The sequence below is a fragment of the Leptonychotes weddellii genome, chromosome 8 (genome assembly GCF_054177405.1).
Source record: "Leptonychotes weddellii isolate Sample4059 chromosome 8, ASM5417740v2, whole genome shotgun sequence".
Classification (NCBI taxonomy): Eukaryota; Metazoa; Chordata; class Mammalia; order Carnivora; family Phocidae; genus Leptonychotes; species Leptonychotes weddellii.
In genome coordinates this window covers 125953594-125975890 of record NC_138376.1, presented here as the reverse complement: position 1 = coordinate 125975890, position 22297 = coordinate 125953594, and the positions used below count along the sequence as shown (strand labels likewise).

General features: G+C 38.2%; 1 protein-coding gene and 1 pseudogene across 1 annotated transcript in view; both read right to left on the bottom strand.

Moving 5' to 3' along the window:
- The window catches only part of PACRG (parkin coregulated), a 275343-nt gene that overhangs the window by 41229 nt on the left and 211817 nt on the right, over nucleotides 1-22297 (bottom strand). The gene's annotated exons all lie outside the window — the stretch shown is intronic.
- LOC102725592 (solute carrier family 25 member 3 pseudogene) lies at nucleotides 9391-10682 on the bottom strand (annotated as a pseudogene).

Below are 22297 nucleotides of genomic sequence, written 5' to 3'. Positions count from 1 at the left end.
CCTTGAAACATATAAAATACCAAAACTGAAGCAGGAAGAAATATAAAATTTGAACAGACCTATAACCAGCAAAGAAATTGAAGTGGTAATCAAAAATCTCCCAACAAACAAGAGTCCAGGGACAGATGGCTTCTAAAAATTCTACCAAACATTTAAAGAATAATTAATACCTATTTTTCTGAAGTTGTTCCAAAAAATAGAAAAGGAAGGAAAACTTCCAAACTCATTCTACAAGGCCAGCATTACCTGGACTCCAAAAACAGACACAAACCCCACTAAAAAGTAGAATTACAGATCAATATCCCTGATGAACATGGATGCAAAAATTCTCAACAAGATACTAGCTAATTGAATTAAAAGGATTACTCACCATGATCAAGTGGGATTTATACCTGGGCTGCAGGGGTGGTTCAATATCTGCAAATCAATCAACGTGATACACCACATTAATAAAAGAAAGGATAAGAACCATATGATACTCCCCACAGATGTAGAAAAAGTGTTTGACAAAATACAGAATCCACTCTTGATAAAAACCCTCAACAAAGTAGGGATAGAAGGAAAATACCTCATCATAAATAGGCCACATATGAAAGACCTATAGCTAATAATATCCTCAATGGGGAAAAACTGAGAGCTTTTCCCCTAAGGTCAGGAACATGACAGAGATGTCCACTCTTACCACTGTTGTTCAACATAGTACTAGAAGTCCTAGCCTCAGCAATCAGACAACAAAAAGAAATAAAAGGCATCCAAATCAGCAAGAAAGAAGTCAAACTTTCACTCTTCACAGATGACATGATACTCTATGTAGAAAACACAAAAGACTCCACCAAAAAATTGCTAGAACTGATATAGGAATTCAGCAAAGTGGCAGGATATAAAATCAACATAATGAAATCTGTTGCATTTCTATACACCAATAATGAAGCAGCAGAAAGAGAAATCAAGGAGTCGATCCCATTTGCAATTGCACCAAACCTGTAAGATACCTAGGAATAAACCTAACCAAAGAGGTAAAAGATCTGTATGCTGAAAACTATAGAAACTTATGAAAGAAATTGAAGATAACACAAAGAAATGGAAAAACATTCCATACTTACGGGTTGGAAGAACAAGTATTGTTAAAATGTCTATGCTATCCAAAGTAATCTACACATTCAATGTAATCCCTATCAAAAAACCATTAGCATTTTTCACAGAGCTACAACAAACAATCCTAAAATTTGTATGTTCCACCCCAAATAGCCAGAGTAATGTTGAAAAAGAAAAGCAAAGTAGGAGGCATCACAATCTCAGACTTCAAGCTACATTATAAAGCTGTAATTATCAAGACAGTATGGTACTGGCATAAAAACAGACATATAGATCAATGGAATAGAATAGAGAACTCAGAAATGGACCCACAATTATATGGTCAACTAATCTCTGACAAAGCAGCAAAGAATGTTCAGTGGAAAAAAGTCTCTTCAACAAATGGTGTTAGGAAAAGTGGACAGCAATATGCAGAAGAATGAAACTAGACCACTTTCTTACACCATACACAAAAATAAATTTAAAATAGATGTAATACCTAAATTTAAGACAGGAAAATCATCAAAATCCTAGAGGAGAAACACAGGCAGCAACCCCCTGGACCTCAGCCACAGCAACTTCTTACTTTATCTGTCTCCAGAGGTAAGGGAAGCAAAAGCAAAAATGAACTACCGGGAGATAAAATGCTTCTGCACAGTAAAGGAAACAATCAACAAAACTAAAAGGCAACCTTCAGAATGGGAGAAGATATTTGCAAATGACATATCTGATAAAGGGCTAGTATCCAGAATCTATAAAGAACTTATCAAAATTAACACCCCAAAAATAAATAATCCAGTTAAGAAATGGACAGAAGACAGGAACAGATGACATACAAATGGCCAACAGATACATGAAAAAATGCTCAACATCACTTGGGATCAGGGAAATACAAATCAAAACTACAATGAGATATGATCCTCATACTTGTCAGATGGCTGAAATTAACAACCCAGGAAACAACAGATGTTGGTGAGGATGCGGGGAAAGGGGAACCTTCTTACACTGTTGGTGGGAGTGCAAACTGGGGCAGCCACTCTGGAAAACAGTCTGGAGATTCCTCAAAAAGGTAAAAATAGAACTACCCTATGACCCAGCAATTGCACTACAAGGTGTTTACCCAAAGGATACAAAAATACCGATTAGAAGGGGTACATGCACCCTGATGTTTAAAGCAGCGTTATCAACAATATCCAAATTATGGAAAGAGCCCAAATGTCCATTGACTGATGTGGTATAAAGAAGATGTGGTATATATTATATACAATGGAATATTACTCAGCCATCAAAAAGAATGAAATCTTGCCATTTTCAACAAAGTGGATGGAGCTAGAGAATATTATGCTAAGCAAAATAAGTTAGTCAGAGAAAGATAAAAATACCATATATTTTCACTCATATGTGGAATTTAAGAAACAAAAGAGATTGACATTGGGGAAAAAAAAGAAAGAGAGGGAGGTAGACCATAAAAGACTCTTAATGATAGAGAACAGAAGGTTGATGGAGGGGATGTGGGCGGGAGATGGGCTAGATGGGGGGATGGGTATTAAGGAGGGCACTTGTAATGAGCACTGGGTGTTGTATGTAAGTGATGAATCACTGAATTCTACTCCTAAAACCAGTATTACACTATATGTTAGCTAACTAGAATTTAAATAAAAACTCGATTCCAAAAAAATCAATAAAAATTAAAAAAATAAGCTTACACAGTGATGCATGTCAATTATTTCTCAGTAAAACTGGAAAAAAAAAACAATGAAAAAAATGAGGGTGAAATAAAGACATTTTCAAATAAAAGAAGACTAGAAGCAGCAGATCTATACCACAAGAAATAATAAAGGCAGAGGAAATTCTTCAAGATGATTGAGAAGACATCAAATGGAAAACTTGGAACTTTGGAAAAGCATGATGAACACTGGAAATGGTATATATCTGAGTAAATGCAAAAATCTATCTTTTTGTTTCTCTTTGCCAATTTCCTCTATTTCTTTATAAAATATATACCATTTTAAAAACATTGTTTCAAAGTTGCAATGACTTAAATAACAATCATAATGTAACTGCTAATCATTCAAATACATTGAAGATAACATTTTTAAAATAGTACAGTATAGATTTTCTATATTAGAAGACGATTTCACTTTTTATGTGTAATGTACATGTCTAGAAATGTGGCATCATAATTCTTAATAATTAGGATTCTGTCCAGAAATTACTGGCTTATTTTATGATGTGCTGCTGTTGAGGGATTTTATCAGTTTAGAAGTTCACAAAAGCTGATACTGCATTGTATTTCTTGTAACATAAAAGATAACTAAATAATTTACCTAAAAAACATAAGGGCTTTATTGGTATATATTATCTAAAGTTTAAAAATATTTTCAACAGTATAGACTATTGTGATAACTGGAAATAGTTTTTTAAAGAAATGCTAATTGAAAATTATTTGAGTTTTTTTTTCAAAATATCATAAAATTATAAGGAAGATGCTCCTGTATGGTGTATATTACAAAATTTAACAGAGACTGTGACAAAAGATGGAAAAATTACCCGTGTAGTATTATCACTTCACTTAACAACTTTTCATAGGGTATGCTGCTATTATTATTTTGGTTTTGATCCAAAGTCAAGATTTGAACAAATTTAAAAAAAAAGTTAATTTTAAAGCAATTTTCTAATTAGTTAATTTCATAAGGTAAAAACTGTTTTTATCCTAAAGAGTATTTTTCATTTTTATATGTAATTATTTAAATATGAACACTTAATATACATCATCTTGATTTAAATATATTTTCTTTTTTTTTTTTTTAAAGATTTTACTTATTTATTTGACAGAGAGATAGAGAGACAGCACAAGTAGGCAGAGTGGCAGGCAGAGGGAGAGGGAGAAGCAGGCTTCCCGCCGAGCGGGGAGCCCGATGCAGGGCTCGATCCCAGGATCCTGGGATCATGACCTGAGCCGAAAGCAGCCGCTTAGCCGACTGAGCCACCCAGGCGCCCCTATTTAAATATATTTTCAAAGAGTGTGAACCACTCTTTGAAATCTGGTGGATTTTTGACACCAGTGCAGCCCCAAATACATCTTTATGTATACTTATGTACTTCTCCCAGAGTCTAACATTCAGGTTTGCACAGTCGGCTCCTGAAAATCTGAGTTCCTCCACAGCCTGACATCAGCTCATTCTTAGAAGGGCCTTCAAAGCGTACTTGTTTAAATACAGCTTCAGAAATGGGAGAAATCATGCATACTAACAGAAGGTGATTTACCCTAAGGTCAGTGGGAGTCCATGTGAGAACCACACTGCAGTCCTTCATCACTGTCACAGCCGTGCAAATGTTCTTTATACGCCACAGTGAAAATGTTATGCTGGTTCCAATGACAGCAAAACTTGTGCACTCCATTGTCCTAGGGCTTACGTGCACGTTATGGCGACCACAGGAGGTAACTTTAACTCACCGCTGGGCACATTTTTGTCCACAGCATCATTGTCCAAAACAATCTAATGTGAGTCACGAAAGCAAACCGCATGCATAACTTAACATTTTCTCATCAAATTAAAGAGTAAAAAAGAAACAAGTAAAATTAACATTATTAATGTATTTCACTTTGCTCAACATGTACAAAATGCTACCATTTCCACGCACTCTCTGTATAGGAGCTGAAGCGATGTTTTGCATCCCTTCTTTCATATAAGGTCTGCAGAGTCTGGCGTGGGCCATGCTCAGCCATGCTTGCCCTATGTGCCTTTGTGCCTATTAGCCATGCATACCTCTCGGCGACTGTGTTGGAAGTGTAAGTGTAGAGATTTAAACAGACCTTAAAAGCTTTGGTTCACGAAATTAACATTTATGGAGCACCTGCTGTATACATGGCATTGCGCTGTGTATTCAAAAGTGTGCAAAGGTAAACAAGAGAATGTGTCTGCGTTCAGCTGCTTACGCTTTTGTCAGGAAAATGGATGAATAGTTATGTAACTGCAGGTTGATAAACCATTTCAGCCCTTTTTTCCTATAAAGTTAGCACATTGTAAGGTTGTAAACAGTGCACAACACCACACAGCTTTCAGAGAAGACGAACGTCGGGGTCCGCCGCACAGAGCCAGTAAAATATACAACGAGAATGCACATCCTAGAGCTAAGCATCCTGACAGCCCTGGTGTGCAACACCTGGGTTGAAGCTCATTCAGATTCCTTATCTTAAATAACACATACATTTATGGATACATTATTGGTCAATTTCAATTCTGAATTTCTGACTTTCTTGCCAGCTTTTCTCTGTGCTCCTCATTATGTGTTAATCTTGGCAGTACAGGTCACTTCCAAATCTAGTTCAAGATGTCATTAGCGCTTATTGAGCACTAAAAAGCAAGACTTGGCTTTTTCTAGCTTTGCAGATGCACAGTTCCACCTGAACGAACTTGAAATGTTATAACAACAACGGCATTCATAAATCTACATTGACTATGGGAAAAACATATTGATTAAATTCCTTTGGATCTTAAGATTAAGATAAAAGGGGCACAATATGTTAATTGGGATAACAAATATTAAGCATGTATATACCAGGAAGTGTAAGCTTTGCTTCTTGTCCTCATGAAGCTGACATCTACTTGTAGATGTTAGGGTGGAACTCTTTTCTGCTATGCCTGACATTTCCTTCCATGTGACAGGAGCTCAGCTAGTGTGATAACCTGGCCTTCCTCCTTAATCACTCTGCCCCAGAGGTGATGGAGTGACTGATTCTATTGGTGAAATTGGGAAGGATTAAATGGGTAGCTTACAGCAACATTGTTCCTAAATAGTGACCTTTCTATGGAATCTTGGGCACTTTCTTGGGCCTTGGTAGGATCCTGTGGGGGGCCCAGAGGCCACATTTACATTTAACAATCTGCACAACAAGGGCTCAGATGTCCAGCATGGCTATGTCCTGGGCACCCTGCTGTGCAGGGCTCTTGTCCCTTAGATGCTGGATGGAGGAGTATCCAGGGGATCTGAGGAAGGATCAGGGCAATGCAGGGATAACTGGGGTGGGGGAGAGGAGAGCTTGGGGTAGTGGCTAGTGAGAGAGGTTTGGAAGTATTTTCATATTTAACAATCCATACTGGTGTATAATGGTGCAACAGTGGACCTAGTAGGGACACTCAGGCTTTTGTAAATCTGTGTGGGGCTATCAGAGCCTCCATAGATTTTTAGCATTGTGAGCAACCTCCAAATCCAGGTTGTTTAAGTGCACTACAAGGCTCAGGGTGTGAACGGTCTACATAGGCTGAGCCCCTCCCCAGGGCAGGGGCCACACCTCTGATTAATCATAGGCTGGTGTTTAAACCTGATGGGCAACATTTCTGCAAAGAAGACATCCAAATGGCCAACAGACACATGAAAAAGTGCTCAACATCACTCGGCATCAGGGAAATACAAATCAAAACTACAATGAGATACCACCTCACACCGGTCAATTTTATGGCTAAAATTAACAAGTCAGGAAAATGACAGACATTGGTGAGGATGCAGAGAAAGGGGAACCCTCCTACACTGTTGGTGGGAATGCAAGCTGGTGCAGCCACTCTGGAAAACAGTATGGAGGTTCCTCAAAAAGTTGAAAATAGAGCTACCCTACGACCCAGCAATTGCACTACTGGGTATTTACCCCAAAGATACAAATGTAGTGACCTGAGGAGACACCCGCACCCCAATATTTATAGCAGCCAAATGTCCAAAAGAGCCAAACTATGGAAAGAGCCCAGATGTCCATCGACAGATGAATAGATGAAGAAGACGTGGTGTATATACACAATGGAATATTATGCAGCCATCAAAAGGAATGAGATCTTGCCATTTGCAAAGGCATGGATGGAACTAGAGGGTATTATGCTAAGTGAAATAAGTCAGTCAGAGAAAGACAATTAACATATGATCTCACTGAAATGTGGAACTTAAGAAACAAGGCAGAGGATCATATGGGAAGAGAGGAAAAAATGAAACAAGATGAAACCAGAGAGGGAGACAAACCACAAGAGATGCTTAATCTTAGGAAATAAACTGAGGTTTGCTGGAGGGGAGGGGAGGTAGAGGGATGGGGTAACTGGGTGATGGACTTTGGGGAGGGTATGTGATATAATAAGCACTGGGTATTATATAAGACTATCATAGACCTGAAACTAATGATACATTTTATGTTAATTAAAAATAAAAAAAAATTTTAAAATTTAAAAAATAAAAACAGAAAAAATAGTGCAGGGAGGAGAATGTCCCCACTCTTGTATTTCTTCCACATGATAGGAAGTGTCCCTTCCCTGACCCTTTCTTGCCTTCCTCCTCCCCTTGCCCACTCATCCTTAGGAGTGGGGGAAGTAATCTCCCTGATTGGTAAATTTGGGACCAATAATCTGCTCACATCCGGCACAGCTTCTCCATTTTTCACCTGACAGGGTGCGTGTAGTTTCCTCTCCTCCCCTAGGCTGTGCATCCTGCTGGGCAGACTCCTCCCAAGATCACTGCAGCTTAGTCGCTCGACTCCACACTGGCTGTGTCTACTGCACGTCTGATCCCTCTCACACAGCTCCACTTTGTCCTCCGATGGCAATCACCTCCAAACTCTGTGACTTACTTACTGATGTTATTGTTTATCTCATTCAGTTAGAATGTAAGCTCCAGGAGAGTAAGCTGTTACATCCCTATCATTATTGGGTGGTCCTCCTGCCTAGAACAGTGCCTGAGACATCGTGGGGGCTTATTGTTGGCTGAAGGAATTCACAATTTATTCAGAATTCTGAGGAGGAGGACAATGCTATTTATAAAGAACTCAGAGATCTAAACTTTAAAGATGAGACAAACAGAGAAAAGTAGCGCAAAAAGACTCATCTAACGAAGATTGAAAGGATGTCACGAGGCAGAAGATATGATTGCTTGTCTAAATAAAGACACCAAAAATATGTGCTCGGGCTACAGAAGAATAGTGGTTGCATGAGGCTGGTTGGGAAGGACAGGTTTTGTGGAGGGTCTGCACTAATGGGTGAGGGGATCAAACATGGGGGGGTGCGTTTACATCTGTTTTCCTCCAGACTTGTCACAGGAAGGATCATCTACATGTAAGCATGCTAATAAAATCGTCAGCATGAACTCTTCATTTCTTGCTGCTGCTTCTGAGGGAATGACACAAAAAACAAAACAACAAATAATGGATTTTGCTTTAGTAAAACACTAGATAAATCAGAATCTAGTATTTTGCTTTATTATCTCTGCAAAAAGCAAGTAACAGTTCAGTATCATCAGTATGGCAAAATAGATTTGGTGTAGTGGATCACATGGCAATCCTCTGGTTTTTAAATTTAACATACAAGCTCTGTTTTATGGCATATTTGTGAAGGAATCAAAAAAAAATTTTTTACTAGACAAAATGCTATTGAAATCTAACATCTTCAAAATGACCTTGAATCCCAAACTACTAAGACTACAAAGTTTAGTATCATTTTTTGTTTTGAATATGAACATTTCTGTGTTTTCTACTAACAGAAGCCCAGCTATGTAAATAACACAAATATATAAATGCCTAAATATAGGAGGATCTCATTTTACTTAAATATTAGTATGTTTCAAATTACTGAAAACAAAGAATTTATAACTTTCAATTCTTTCTACTCACTGAACACAACTTTCTCTTTTTTAAAATGATAATCCATTAACAAATGAAAACACAAATCTCATAAAAATATAATTTTATAACAATAATAAAACTTACACTTAAAGTTTTTCAGCAGCTTTTTAAGTGTAAGTTTGAAATTCTATTGCCAGGGATGATTTAGCCCCAGCTTCAAATGTGTAAAATTCTGCATAGCTTCCAGAGGTGTAAATAACTCCATCACAGTTGGTTAATCATTGACAGAATGTGCCACAGCATAGTTAATTAGTGCACTGTTCATTGTCTGAAGGAAACAAGTGGCTAGCTGTGCTAATAATTTTCATAATTTGGATTATCAAAGAAATCATGCTTAGATTAAAAATTCTGGAGGAGATCCACACCGAAAAGCAAGTTTTTTTCTAAAGACCACAGGAAGAAGATCTAAGCAAATTTTGAGGACTACTGTCTTTATTTTTATTGAAATCATTAAATGTAATGAGCCACATTAATGCAATATTAAATTTGAGATCCTAATGAGATAAATTTCAGTCATGGAAAGTTTTACCTTTTCAATGCTGAGTTCATTTTCTTTTAATATGGCATAATTTTATTTTATAGAATAATATATAAAATGAGAGATTCATACAGGACAAAGGACTTGGAAATATCTTACACTTTATTCCTATCTCCGCCATTAATTTCTTTTTTTTTTTTTCATGAATAGTTGGGTTTATTTCAACCGTGGGTTTAAAACCCTCGCCTTAGGCAAGAGACTATAGTAATTATACCAGGAATAGACAATTTCCTACACTGTCAAATATATAAAAGTTCCTCTTGCACTTTCCTCAACACTGATCAACAAGCAGATTCAGTCCACATTTGCTTTGATCATTCTACTGAGTTAACCCAAGCTTCTTCTTCAGAGACTCTGGCATTTCAGGTGGAGGAGGGCGAGGGAGCCTGAAGTAGACCTTCACAGAGTCGTAGATGAACCACTGTAGTGCAGTCAGAGTGCCAATCATGATGATACGGGCAAAGAGTCCCTTCCATACACCTTTAAATCCAAGTCTCTGAAGAACTTGAGAAGCACTGCTACCTTTCGCCTTATTCAACACAGATACCACGGAATCAGCAGGGTGAGAAACAATTGCACAGAAGACTCCAGCTATGTAACCTGCCACAAATGTTACCAGTTGCTCTGCCTTTGAACATTCACTTTGGGGCTTAGGAACCACAAACTTGTACAATGCTTCCACAGTACGCTCAAAGCAGGCAAATTTCATCATGGTGTATGGTATCTGTCTCATCCAGAGAGGGGCAACTCCCTTGTAGAATGCTTTCAAGCCTTCTTCCTTATACATTTTGGGAGCTGCATCCCTCAAAGTGTTGGCATAACCTGGTTGCGTTTGAATTCAAACCTTAGCAGCTTCCATAGGAGCCAGGGCAATGTCAGCAAAGAACGCAGCACTGGCAGAAGCAGCCAAATATAGTGATGTGCGTCAGAGACAGGCATTCTCCTCCCCAAGCATGTTGCTATACAAGACTTTGAAAACTTCGTAAAAGCCAAACTTGCAGGGCCCCTGCATAGAGTAGCCAGTGAAAGTCAGAGCCCATCCTTTAGCCAAACTACGAACACCATCCTCTTTAAGTGTAACTGAGAATCCATTAAATTTGCCCTTGTACTTCTGGGGTCCACCTGCATACGGCATTTCACTAAATCCAGAGGAATGACAGCAGTGTGTGTCAGACCACAACTTAAGACCCCACCAAAGCCACACAGCGCATAAAACTCCATGGAGCCACATTCGCAGCTGTCCTCCTCCACAGCGGCTGGTGCCAGATTGTGGGAACGGCGGGGCTGCCCCGGGGGCCCCGCGGGGCTGCTGCGGGGGCCCGTGAGGCCATCGTGTACCAGCTGCAGGTGGGGCGCATTGAAGGGGTTCGCCCGCGCCAGATGTGCCACGGACGAGAACATCTTCCTAAGATGGTGAACACACAACCGCTCCCTCGAAAGGCTGCGGCTCACAGAGTGCTACTAATTTCTTATTTACGGTCACATGATACAAATATCTCAAAGAACGAAATGTTTACTAAATGAATGAGCCTCGATAATATGTGAAGAACTATGTTAATGACTTAGATTTTTTTGTCACGTGGGCACGCTAAATAGGTCTGTCCACATACTTTTTAGTCTGCTTCATAGAATTTACTGAATGAAACACAGGATTCTACCCTCTCTCATAGTTATTTTGTCCCATATCTATACAAAAATAAGCAATCAAAGACTTCTGGAGCTGCAAAGATTCTTGGAAATCAAATTGTCATGGCCTTTTCTTTACTAACAGATAAAGAAACAGAAACAAGCCCAGGTAACGTGCTTTGCTCAAGGCTGAACAACTAGTTAAATAAAAAAGCTAAAGCTAATTTGAAGTTCAAGTAGTTCCATGCGTCCCTCATAGCCGGTGTTAACAGGAATCCTCTGGACATGACTCATATGGATGTTTAGAAGGTGAGGAGCCTGTTTTACGTTTCCCAACCCAGACCTCTTTCTTAGGGTAGGGAAGGGATGTATGACCCCCTGATTGTGTGAGGTGCTAGGCCACCACTCAGACAGCACAAATGGGTCTCAGTGTCTCCTAGGAAACCTTTAGACTTGGGCTTGATTAAACTTTAGCCAAATTTAGTTAAAATGGGAAACAAACTATCTTTTGTCCACCTGTTATTCTGTGAACTGGTCCATGTGGAAGAAGGAAGAGATCTATATGTGAAATGATATACAAATGACCCTCTTTTCACTGAGTGGTATATAGAACCTGCAAACTAAAACTAGTCACAAGATCATATGTGGATTTGAATGAAAGGCTGGTGGTTGAGATTCAGAGTCAATAGGCTGTGATTTTGCTGTAGAAATGTTGTTATGTTGGCTTTTATTTCAGAAGAGATATGGATAGAAAAGAAGTGCTGAGAAAGAATCTCACAGAAGTACTGTGGTGACCCATCTTTGAAGAACCTAGCACAATCATTGTGCATGAGTGTGTGTGTGTGTGTGTGTGTGTGTGTGTTGGAGGGAAGCTATGGAAAACCTGAGGACCTACATGGAAAAAGGATCACTGAGTGAAGCACAAGGGATTAAATTTTGGCCAAGTCCCCTTATTTTCTCTGACATGCCTCTGGAGGTTGTAAACTCAGAACAAAAACAATAAAGTTTGCCCAGGTGAGTCGGAGAGTTTAGACTTAGGAAGCTTTGAGAGAGGGGATTTAAAAAACAACCAGTTTAGCCGTGATACCCCAGCTAAACTTGCACTGCTGGATGCTGCTCTTCTGTGACTTGGGACCAAGATTCCTGGCTGCCCAGTGAGACGGCTGCTTTCTGTTTGAGCTTGGTGAACTGGGAAGTGCCCACAGGAAATTCTGGTTCAGTCTGGAGCTCAGCAACTTCCAGGTCTGACCAAGATGGGGAAAGAGGGATCTGATTAACCCTCATACCTGAAACAACTAAAAAATATATGAAAAAATAAAATATATAAAAAATGAAATACATATGAAAATACATGAAACAATGGTTCTCAAGACATTGGACATTGGGTAATGAAGGACACTGATCCCCAAGAGACAGAAAATGAATGAGATAAGACTTGTGATTGCCCCCCACTCAATGGCTGAAGGAAGTCTGCAGTCAGTGGAGCAAAGAGGAGAAGCCCAGTGTTCTCCCTGAGGTGAGGAGACAGAGGGAATCCAGGGAGCCCAGGGCAGCTGCGGTTCCAGGGACAGAGGACCAGTGACAAGAGACCTACAAGAAGGAGAGCTCTGGAGGTCTGCAGCTGGTCCTCCAGTGTATTCAGCTGAATTCTGGTCACTTTGTGAGTGTGAGGAAACTACCTGGGCCTGGAGAAAGAAGCATCTGAGAGCCTTAGTGAGCACATGCCTGGAGCACTCATAGCAGGGAATATTGCCTGTTGCCACCAGCCCAAATGGAAAACCTCATAAATCATGGGTCACTCAGTGGAGTACTCAGAAGGCTCAATAGTGGGGTAAAATTAGCCCTCAGGAAATGCTGCCTTGGTTCTACCTAACAAAGCATAAAAGCAAGACCTGAAGGGACCAAACTGCTTTCTGTGTTCCAGAACAAAGCTACAATACATTTATAGGAACCCAAAAGTGCCTACTACCCAGCAAGTTAAATTCACAATGTTTTTGCATAACAGATATACAAATAAACAGGAAACTAAGATGCATGATGAAAAGTAAAACCAATCAATTGAAACTGACTCAGAAATGACACAGATAACAGAATTAGTAGACAGGGATATTAAAGTAGTTATTATACTGTATCTCATATGCCCAGGAACCTATAAGAAAGACTGGACATCTTAAGTAGAGATGTGGAAGATATTTAAAAAAAAATTAGAACTTCAGAGCTGAAAAACAGCATTTCTGAGATGAAAAAGATAGTGGAAGCAATTAATGGCAGATTAGACACTGCAGAAAAAAAGACTGATGTACTTCAAGACATAGCAACAGAAAGTTTCCTAATAAAAAAAGGACAGAAAAAAATGAGCATCAGTGAGCTATGGGACAACTTCAAATAGCTTAATACAAGTATAAGTGGAGTCTCCGAAGACAGAGAGGAAAGGGGGGGCAGAAGAAGAAATAATGGCTGAAATTTTCCAAATCTGTTGAAAATTATAACCCAACAGATCCAAGAAGCTCAATAAACCTCAAGCACAAGAAACGTCACATCATAATCAAATTGTTTAAAACTAATGATAAAGGGCACCTGGGTGGCTCAGTTGGTTAAACGACTGCCTTAGGCTCAGGTCATGATCCTGGAGTCCCCAGATCGAGTCCCGCATCGGGCTCCCTGGTCAGCAGGGAGTCTGCTTCTCCCTCTCCCGCTAGAACTACCCTACAATCCAGTAATCACACTACTGGTTATTTAGCCCCAAAATACAAAAACATGAATTCAAGGGGATACATGCCTCCATATGTTCATTGTAGCACTCTTTACAATAGCCAGTCTATGGAAGAAACCCAAGTGTCCATCAACTGAAGAATGGATAAGGAAGATGTGGCATATTTCTATAGTATTTCTATAATGGAATATTATTCAGCCATAAAAAGGAATGAAATCTTGCCACTTATACTATGTGAAATAAATCAGTTAGAGAAAGACAAATACCATATGATTTCACTCATATGTGGAATTTAAGAAATAAAACAAACAAAGGGGAAAAAAGAGAGAGAGAGAGACAAACCAAGAAACAGACTCTTAATTATGGTTACCAGAGGGGTTACCAGAGGGGAGATTGGTGGGAGGATGGGTGAAATAAGTGAAGGGAGTTAAGAATACACATATCCTGATGAGCACTGAGTAATGTTTGGAACTGCTGAATCACTATATTGTACACCTGAAACTAATATAACATTGTATGTTAACTATACTGTAATTAGAATAAAAAAGTTAAAAAATTATATGCAGCCTCCAAAAAACATACTTTAAATATAAGACACAGTAAATTAAAAGTAAAAAGGCTATATTAACATCAACAAAGTAGCATTTAGAGCACCGATATCTACCAGGGATAAAGATGTTTATTTCATACTGATAAAGGGGTTCAGTTATCAAGATGATATAAGAATTCTAAACATTTATGCACCCAATAACAGAGTTTCAACATACACGAAGCAAAAGCTGATAGAACTGTAGGAAATATTAGAGGAAGCCATAACTATGGTTATATTTTTGTTCGTGTTTTGTTTTGTTTTGTTTTGGTTTGGGTTTTTTTTGTTTTTTTTTGACAAAGCAAAGATGCTTATTAAAAGAACATTCTCAAACCACACTGAAAGATGTTCGCAAAAGTGGATGTGATGTAGATCAACTTTGGAATGTAGGGCCACTCGTTCCTACTCCTTGGGTGACGCACACACCCTTGCCTGCTTTATCACATGGGACCTGGTGACTCCCCACCCCCCCAACCCCCATTGCAAGCTACAGGAAACACACACAAAGAAGACTTCCCCTGTGGCCAGGCTCCTCATCAATGACAGATTTCAATACCATTTTCTCAATAACTTACAGAACAAGTAGACCAAAAAAATCAGTAAAGATATAGAAAACTAGATAATATTATCAGTCAATTGATATGACATTATCAACCAATCTAATTGACATTTATAGAGAACTACAGCCAAAATGGTAACATGCACATTTTTTAATGTGCATACAGAACATTTACCAAAATAGACCATATTCTGGGTCATAAAACAAGTCTCAGTAAATTTACAAGAATTCAAGTCATATAAAAAATGCTATCTAACTATATGAAATTAAATTAGAAATTAGTAACAGGAAAACATCTGGAAACATCCTCAAATAGTTGGAAATTAAACAAAACTCATGTGTTAAAGAACAAATCATAAGAATAATGTTGAAGTATTTCAACTGAATGAAAATAAACTATATCAAGGTTTGTGAGATGCAACTAAAATAGTACTTAGAAAGAAATTTATAGCAATAAAATCCCTATTAGAAAAAAAAAGAACTATCTCAAGTCAATGAACTCAGCTTCTACCTTAAGAAATTAGAAAAAAAATAGAAAATATGAACCACAGTAGAAAAAACAAAGGAAATAAGAAATATGTGAGTGGATATGCATTTCCTCGAGGACTAGTGATGTTGAACATCCTTTCCTCTGTCTGTTGGCCATTTGTTTTTTTTTTTTAAGATTTTATTTATTTATTCATGAGAGACAGAGAGAGAGAGAGAGAGAGAGAGAGAAGCAGACTCCCAAGGAGCAGGGAGCCCGATGTGGGACTCGATCCCAGGACCCTGGGACCATGACCTGAGCTGAAGGCAGATGCTTAACCATCTGAGCCACCCAGGCGCCCCTGTCTGTTGGCCATTTGTATCTCTTCTTCGGAAAAATGTCTATTTAGGTACCCTACCCATTTTTTAACTGGCTTGTTTTTTTGTTTGTTTGTTTGTTTGTTTGGTAATGAGTTGTGTAAGTTCTTTATATATTTTGGATATTAACCCCTTATTAGATATATCATTTGCAAATATTTTCTCCCATTCAGTAGATTGGCTTTTTGTTTTGTTGATGATTTCCTTCACTGTGCAAAACCTTTTTGTTTTGATGCAGTCACAATAGTTTATTTTTGTTTTTATTTCCCTTGTTTTAGGAGACATATCTAGAAATAGGTTGCTATGGTTGATGTCAGAGAAATTACTGCCTGTGTTCTCTTCTAGGATTTTTATGGTTTCAGGTTTCACATTTAGGTATTTAATCCATTTTGAGTTTATTTTTGTGTATGGTGTTAGAAAGTGGTCCAGTTTCAGGGCACCTGGGTGGCTCAGTCATTAAGCATCTGCCTTCAACTCAGGTCATGATCCTGGGGTCCTGAGATCGAGCCCCGCATGGGGCTCCCTGCTCAGCGGGAAGCCTGCTTCTCCCTCTCCCGCTTCCCCTGCTTGTGTTCCCTCTCTTGCTGTATCTCTCTCTGTCAAATAAATAAAATCTTTATAAAAAAAAAAGTGGTCCAGTTTCATTCTTTGCATGTTGCTGTCCAGTTTTCCCAGCACCATTTATTGAAGAGACTCTCTTTTCCCCATTTTATATTCTTGCCTCCTTTTTCATTTCTTTTTTTTTTTTTGAAGATTTTATTTATTTGACAGAAAGAGACACAGCAAGAGAGGGAACACAAGCAGGGGGTGCGGGAGAGGTAGAAGCAGGCTCCCTGCTGAGCAGGGAACCCAATGCGGGGCTCGATCCCAGGACCCCGGGATCATGACCTGAGCCGAAGGCAGATGCTTAACGAATGAGCCACCCAGGAGCCCCCTTGCCTCCTTTTTCTTAAACTGACTAGATAAGCATGGTTTAATTCTGAACTCTGTATTCTGTTCCACTGATCTATGTGTCTATTTTCGTACAGATATCATACTGTTTTGATTACTATAGCTTTGTAGCATATCTTAAAATCTGGAACTGTGATACCTCCAGCTTTGTTCTTTTTTTCTCAAGATTGCTTTGGCTATCTGAGGTCTTTGTGGTTCCATATAAATTTTAGTATCATTTGTTCCAGTTCTGTGAAAAATGCTGTTGCTATTTTGTTAGAACAAATCAAAACCGCAATAAGATATCACCTTACACTTGTCAGAATTACTAAAATATAAAAGACAAGAAATAACAAGTGTTGGTAAGGATGTGGAGAAAAAAAGGAACCCTCATGCACTGTTGGTGGGAATTAAATTGATACAGCCACTTTAGAAAACAGTATGTAGGTTCCTAAAAAATTAAAAACAGAAATACCATATGATCCAATAACTCCACTACTGGGTATTTATCCAAAGAAAATGAAAACACTAATCTGAAAAGATACATGCACCTGTATGTTTATTGCAGCATTATTTACAATAGCCAAGATTTGGAAGCAACCTAAGTGTCCATCAATGCATAAATGGCTAAAGATGTGGTATGTAGATATAGATATAATGGAATATTAGCCATAAAAAGGGATGAGATTTGCCATTGTGACAACATGGATGGACTTTGAAGGCATTATGTTGAGAGGAATAAGTCAGACTGAGAAAGACAAATACTACATGATTTTGCTCATATGTGAAATCTAAAAACACAAAACAATTGAATAAACAAACAAATAGCAGAATCAGACCCATAAATATAGAGAACAAACTGATGGTTGCCAGTGGGAAGGGGGTAGGAGGATGGACAAAATAGTTGAAGGGGAGTGGGAAATACAAACTGTAAGTTATGGAATGAATGAGTCACAAGAATAAAAGGCACAGAATAGGGAGCACAGTCAATGATAACTGTAATAGTGCTGCGTGATGACACATGGTAGCTTTACTTAGGGTGAGCAGAACATAATGCTTGGAGAAGTTGAATCACTATGTACACCTGAAACTAATGTAACATTGTGTGTCAACTATAATCACAAAAAAAGAACAGAAAAAGAAAAGAAATACTTGAGTGGAAATTAATGAAATAGAAAACAAAAGTAATGGAGAAAATCAGTGAAACCTAAAGACGACTCTTTGAGAAGATCAGTACTATCAATAAGCCTTTGACATAAAGATCACTAAAAAAGAGAGAAGACACAAATGACCACTTAGGGGAATGAGAGTGGTGATACCACTGCTGATTCCTCATTGTTACTCTGTAGTCTTCTGTAATATTCTGTAATACTTCGTTATGTTAATAATATAATAAGAGAACATTATGGAGGAACTTTATGCCAATAAAAATGACAATGTGGATGAAATGGACATATTTCTTAAAAGAGGAAAACTATTACAGCACAGTCAAGGAGAAACAGATAAACTGCATATCAGTTTATTTTTCAAATAAAGCCAGCATTGTTAGTCCTATTTTAAAATAAAAAAACCCCCAAAACCAAAAACCTAAAATACAGAGAGTGAAGTAACTTGAACAAGGTCTTACAGTAGTAAATGGTAGAGCCAGATCTTGTATGCTGGGTTGACTGACAGCCTGGGCTTTTGTCTGTATACTACTACTCTAAATGAATGAACAAATGAACAAATAAATACGTTTGTTAGGAAAGAATTTAAATTCCATACACAAATGGAATTTGCATAGATATGAAAGTACAAACATATACATTAGAATTTTATCAACGCTATATATCATAACTAATATACTTTGTATATAATGTTACATATGTATCAGAAAAGTACACAACAAAAGCTCTGAAATTTTAAAATCTTTTCATGTGTTAGTTTGAAAAGTAAAGACCAACCATGGCTTAAATTATAATAAGAGAATTTTTTCTAAGTTATACTTCAGAATCAATGAACTCTGAAACATGCTGATAGGGTTATTATTTTTTTAAACATGAGTTAATGATCCAGTTGGAATGGTTAGCTGACTATTAAGTAAGTCCAAGTGGAAAGAGCACGCATAACGCAGTCATGTGAACCTAATTTGAATCTTGGTCTGCTTTTATTAGCTGGGGAAATTACCTAACCATTCTAAGGTTCAGTCCCAGCATATGTAAAAATGGGGTTGGCAATGTTACCTTAAATAAATGTTGTGATGATTAGGGCTAATTTATTTAAAGCACCTAATCTAGGAGCGTCTGGGTGGCACAGTCAGGTAAGTGTCCCACTCTTGGTTTCAGCTCAGGTCATGATCTTGGGGTTGTGATATCAATACCCGTTGGGTTCCATGCTCAGCGCAGAGTCTACCTGAGACTCTCTCTCCCTCTGCTCCTCCCCCTACCCCCTGTGCTCTCTTTCTAAAATAAATAAATAAATCTTAAAAAAAAATAAAATAAAAAATAAAACACCTAATCTAGTGGCAAGCAGAGAAAAGAAGGACAATAAATAATAGCTTTTGTTGTCATTGTTGCTGTAGTTGGTGTTAGACTTCATTTCCTTATGAGTCCATTCTACCTGTGGCTGTTAATAAACAAAGTAATTTCTGGGAAGAGGATGGGAGTAAGAGAGAGAGAAAATAATTAAGAAACAAAACAACAATATTCAGCAAGAAGTGAATATAGGAAAAAAGTGAGATTTGAATTAGAAATATTTCCTTTCTCCATCTCTTGCTACTTTTACTTCCCCAGATTTTTTCAGCGCATATCATTTCTAATTCCATTCTTGTACTGCCAACAGACTCAATTTTCTCTTCCTTTTATCACTGATATTTGGAAAGCAAGAATTAAAATTCAAATGCTTATAGGAACCATACAAGTAAAGTGAATCATAGGGTCAGGCGGTGTCTCGTTCTTTCCCCACAGACATATTTTATTTGTATATCCATCAACAAGGTGATTATTCACTTTCACACAAAAATTTGCTCTCTCTAATTTTTCTGGCAACATGTGGCTCACCCAGTCAATCTGGGTGCATAGGAATATTTCTCTACTTTGAGAAAAACAATAATGCAAACAGGGTTAATAATTAACATCAATTGGTATTAGACTACCATGGTGGACTTTGTAGGAACCCATGGGAATGGAGAAAACAAGGAAGGTGTTACTTGATTGCAGACATTTACTGACACACAAGAACATAACGCTCAGTATTGTCAGACCTTGCAGTACTCAAGAGAAGCCAGAGAGTTGGACATGAAAATTCTCCATTTGTAAATGTCTCACAAAAAAACAATTACTCAGGCTTATCAAGCACATTTAAGCGCTGGATCCAGCTGTCAGACCTCCAGGTTATGACTTCTCATTACAGAGGAGCCAAATTTCTCCACTACTTGATACTCACTGCTGGGTAGGCCTACCTAATTAAATCAAATAGAGTTTGATGACAAGAAAAAAGCTTCTGCAAAAGAATAAATATCCATTTATAGTCTCTTGATTGTCTATAGAAATATTCTTCTCTATTTATTTGTCAACAAACAGAATTTCCCCCAAATACTCAGCCAAACTGTTTTACACAATGGGAAGACATTTCTTCCATCCATTTATTTATCTATCCAATGACTATTTTTCGAGCATCTACTATGATCAAGTCACTGTGGGCAATACCAAGATAATTAAAATATAGTTGCTGCTGTCTATATTTCTCTTCTCTCTCTCCTTTTTTTTAACCTGAAGAAGACATTTTCAAAAATCATTCTGTTGTTTGGCTCAAATAATTTTTCTTTACCTCCCTCTCTTTCACTCCGTATGTGCGTACGTGACATCAGAGAACTTCTTAAGGGTCAGATGTAGGGAGGGGTCAAAGACAACTAGTGAATCTTACTGCTGGTCAGTTGAGAAACTTTTCCATGGAAAATCTTAACTAGCAAAAGCAGACACGGCAAGTCAGAAGTAGCTCCCAAACCACCATGATTGTATATAACACATTCCACAAGCATTAATTTGTTGTCATCTAGATGGATCTATAATGTGTAATATGGATCAACCTACATGACTTTTTAATTAAAAGTTCTTAAGATTTCTTACTTCCAAATAAATGATTGCAATATTTTGATGTCATTCTGGAAAATATGCCTTTATTCAGTGAGAGCAGATAGGGTTCAGAATGCTTTTAAGGTCACAGCCAGGATTTTTTCATTTCATTTACAACTTACTGCAGTGATTAAAGCAGGTTGCCTAACTGTCTTTAAACACGTAATTTTATGCATAATAGAGTAATTATATTAAATGAGTATCTATCAGTGGACTTCTTGGATGAGTGAGTTTTCTTGGACTAAACAAATGCCATAATGTATATTATGAGGTCCTGTCTTGGCACATTAGGCCAGAATTTAATCACCTGGTATAAAAGTTATCAAAAAATTTTATCAGTGTAACTTTGCTATATTCTCTTGTGTGAATAAGTATCTGTTGATCAAGCCCCAAAACCCACAAATAAGACCAAATAACCAAGTCAAATTCCACCAAAAATCAAATGCAGCGGAGATAATTTCTTAAAGTAGTCATTGTGTCTTAGGAATAAGAAAGGGTATCATGTCCTTGGGGAAACTGCTCATTTCCAGTTTATAAAATAGAGACTGAATTGTATCAGAAGTTAGCCACAGACGACCATTTTCCTCTCCTTTTCTTCTCTTTGATTTGGTCTGATGGCTTTTAAACCTGTTAGTTCTGCTTTCTATTTATTGGTTGTCACTCCCACCTCATTAAAAAAAGTCTTGGTTTGGCCTAGTTCTCATGCTATATTATTGTGGCTAGGTCTGGGGAACGTGCAAATATTTAAAACTGCAAGCATGGTGGAGAAAACAGGGCTTTCTGAATTCTGCGTTCCAGACTTCCCAGCTCCACCCCCTTCTCTTTGGAGAATTGCTGTATTGTTCGTTATTCACTTCATGGAGACCCATTTCTTCCTTGTTCAATTTCATTAAATCTTTCAAAAATGCATAAAATCAGTTCCTGAACAGTGACTACCCATCTATTTAAAAGTTCAGCCTGCACTGCAGGATCTAGTGAACTCAGCTCTTGGGTCACACTGAGGTCTTTGCAGAGCCCACAAATCTCGAACCCCTCGCCAGGGCCCCTACATATGCCACCACCTCTGCTGAGAAGGCTCTCCTCCTCCTTACACCAAATCCTTGCCTCTCCTCCAGAAATTGGGACCATTGGCGTCTCTGGAAGCACTCGCCGGCAGCTCCTAAAGCTGGGTTATAGGAGCCCTCCCACGTATTTTAGAAACCCCAGTCTCAGCACTAATCTCACTGAACAGTAGGTGATTTAATATTTGTCTCTTTCCTCATTAAACTGTAAGCTTCTGAGGGTAGACACTATGATATTCATGGTCATAGCCTCAGTACCGAGCATAGCTCCTGAGGCATAGTATGGTCAATAGAAACTCTTGAAAAAAATAAATGAACAGTGATATGAAATAAGAATAACGTGAATTACCATTTGCTGAGTTCCTGCTCTGCCAGAGGCTCACTTATGTATGATATACATATTCCTCAGAACAACCTGCACTGTCCTTATTTACCGGATGAAGGCAGTGAGATGAAGAAAAGTCAAGATACACAGCCAGGGACACATACTGAGAAAAGCCAGAGCTGCAGTTTAAATCCAGATTAGCTTAACATCAAAGACTCCAAATATTACTAAGTAAGGAGGCAATGTGCCCTCTTGGGTTGGAGTGAGCAGTTC